Genomic DNA, 2,713 nt, shown 5'->3' with positions numbered 1-2,713 from the left:
AAAGCATCAATTTTTCGGTGCTCAGCTTTCTTCACAGTCCAACTCTCACATCCATACATGACCACCAGAAAAACCATAGCCTTGACTAGACGAACCTGTGTTGGCAAAGTAATGTCTCTGCTTTTTAATATGCTATCTAGGTTGGTCATAACTTTCCTTCCAAGGAGTAAGCATCTTTTAGTTTCATGGCTGCAGTCACCATCTGCAGTGATTTTGGAGCCCAAAATAATAAAGTCTGACACTGCTTCCACTGTTTCCCCATCTATTTCCCATGAAGTGATGGGACCAGACGCCATGATCTTAAGTTTTCTGAATGTTGAGCTTTAAGCCAACTTTTTCACTCTCCTCTTTCACTTTCATCAAGAGACTCTTTAGTTCCTCTTCACTTTCTGATATAAGGGTGGTGTCATCTTCATATCTGAGGTTATTGATGTTTCTCCCAGCAATCTTGATTCCAGCTTGTGCTTCTTCCAGCCCAGCATTTCTCATGATGTACTCTGCATATAAGTTAAATAAGTAGGGTGACAATATACTGCCTTGACATACTCCTTTTCTTATTTGGAACATGTCTGTTGGTCCATGTCCAGTTCTGACTGTTGCTTCCTGACCTGCATACAGGTTTCTCAAGAGGCAGGTCAGGTGGTCTGGTATGCCCATCTCGTTCAGAATTTTCCACAGTTTATTGTGATCCACACAGTCAAAGGCTTTGGCATAGTCAATAAAGCAGAAATAGATGTTTTTCTGGAGCTCTCTTGCTTTTTTGATGATCCAGCACATGTTGGCAATTTGATCTCTGGTTCCTCTGCCTTTTCTAAAACCAGCTTGAACATCTGGAAATTCACGGTTCATGTATTGCTGAAGCCTGGCTTGGAGAATTTTGAGCATTACTTTACTAGCTTGTGAGATCAATGCAATTGTGTGGTAGTTTGAGCATTCTTTGGCATTGCCCTTCTTTGGGATTACAATGAAAACTTACCTTTTCCAGTCCTGTGGCCACTGCTGAGTTTTCCAAATTTGCTGACCTATTGAGTGCAGCACTTTCACAAGATCATCTTTTAGGCTTTGTAATAGCTCAACTGGAATTCCATTACCTCCACTAGCTTTATTCATAGTGATTCTTCCTAAGGCCCACTTGACTTCACATTCCAGGATATCTGGCTCTAGGTGAGTGTGAGTGATCACATCATCATGATTATCTGTGTCGATTCAAATAAAATTTCTAACATATCTAAATAATTTTGTAACTCATTTAAATAAAAGAATGTCTAGTTAAAGTTAAAAGTTTCTTGAGGACTATTCTGTCCTCTGACACTATCACTTGAATACCCTAGCTTACAAAGAACTTTTCCGTATATTATGCCAGTCTTTCCCACAGCCACCCAAGATAGGTAAAGTGGAGAAAAGTGGAAGTTGCTCAGTCATGTCTGATTCTTTGCAACCCCACAGACTATACAATTCCCATTTTTAAAGAAAACAAGTTTGATTCTGAAACCAAGTCCTAAACACTGCCTAAAAAACTGAGAAGAAATAGAATGCGGAGTAAATCCTTAGGAAACAAGTTATGTTTTAAGTGTTACAATTTGTGGATTGTGTTTTAACAGATTCTCAATAAATTGAAAGGGAAATGTTTTCAATCTATGTGTACTCATTTTGAAGTAATTATAAGTAAAATTTAAAACTATATTCATCTATTTACTCAAGCCTTTATTAAGTACCTACTATATCGACAATCCTGTGCAAAATATTCAAGGAACAGAAAGATGCATTTTTAACCAGTGCTAACTCTCAAGGAGAGTTTTCAATCTAATGATAATGAATTTAACACAAAATGTAGGAAAGGAATTAGGTGTAAGCATTTGCCCATAATTGAGAAAAATCACCTCATTTTTGTAGGTTAAGGCATAAACTGACAGTTGATAAACAGTGCTATTATACACACCTTTATTAGTTCATCATCTTTAAAGGAGGTAGATCTTTCTCTTCTAAAAACATCTCACCCAATCACATCTTTATGACTGGTTTGAATTTTTAAAGTAAAAGTTTGCTCAAAGAGCAAAATAAGATTCATAAAATCAAATTGGCATTATGCACAGAAAGATAAGTATCTACAACAGTATGTATTAAAGGGTTAAATCTGAATTACTTTGGAGACTTATCCTGAATAAGTTATTATGTTCAACTTCATCATCTATAAAACAGGGGTGATATTTAATTCTAATTAAGATTATAACTCAGATGCTACAATTATTTCCACCTGTCATAATAAACAGAGTTAAAAAACTAGTATAAAAATGTTTCTAGGGGACTTCCCTGGTGGTCCAGTGGCTAAGACTCTGTATTCCCAATGCAGGGGCCCCAGGTTCATTCCCTGGTCAGGGAACTAGATCCCACATGCCCCAACTAAGACCTGGTGTGGACAAATAAAAATAATAAGTAAGTAAACATATAATTAAAAAAAAAAAGTTTCTAATAATTTATGTTTCAAAAATAAACTGGAATGAAAGTAGGTAAAAGAAAAAGTGACGATGGTGTGGATAATTTAACAGTAACTCTCAGTGCATAAATGAATGTAAATGTGCAAGTTATCGGTTTTTTCCTACGTCTTATCACTTTTTAAAAAATGGCTCAGATAAGAAACTTAAAATACCTAGTAAAATAACTTTGAGGATTCATTTTGTGAGACATATTGAAGAGAAAAAGAAGGAGCAAATAG

The 2,713-nt window shown here is 35.9% G+C and overlaps 1 non-coding gene across 1 annotated transcript; it reads left to right on the top strand.

Moving 5' to 3' along the window:
• The first annotated feature begins 2,307 nt into the window (after nucleotides 1-2,307).
• TRNAG-CCC lies at nucleotides 2,308-2,380 on the top strand. Its single transcript has one exon. It is a non-coding gene; the product is annotated as a tRNA-Gly (tRNA).
• Nucleotides 2,381-2,713: the final 333 nt, after the last annotated feature.

The sequence above is a fragment of the Cervus elaphus genome, chromosome 11, assembly GCF_910594005.1.
Source record: "Cervus elaphus chromosome 11, mCerEla1.1, whole genome shotgun sequence".
Taxonomy (NCBI): domain Eukaryota; kingdom Metazoa; phylum Chordata; class Mammalia; order Artiodactyla; family Cervidae; genus Cervus; species Cervus elaphus.
This window is presented reverse-complemented; position numbering and strand designations above follow the sequence as displayed.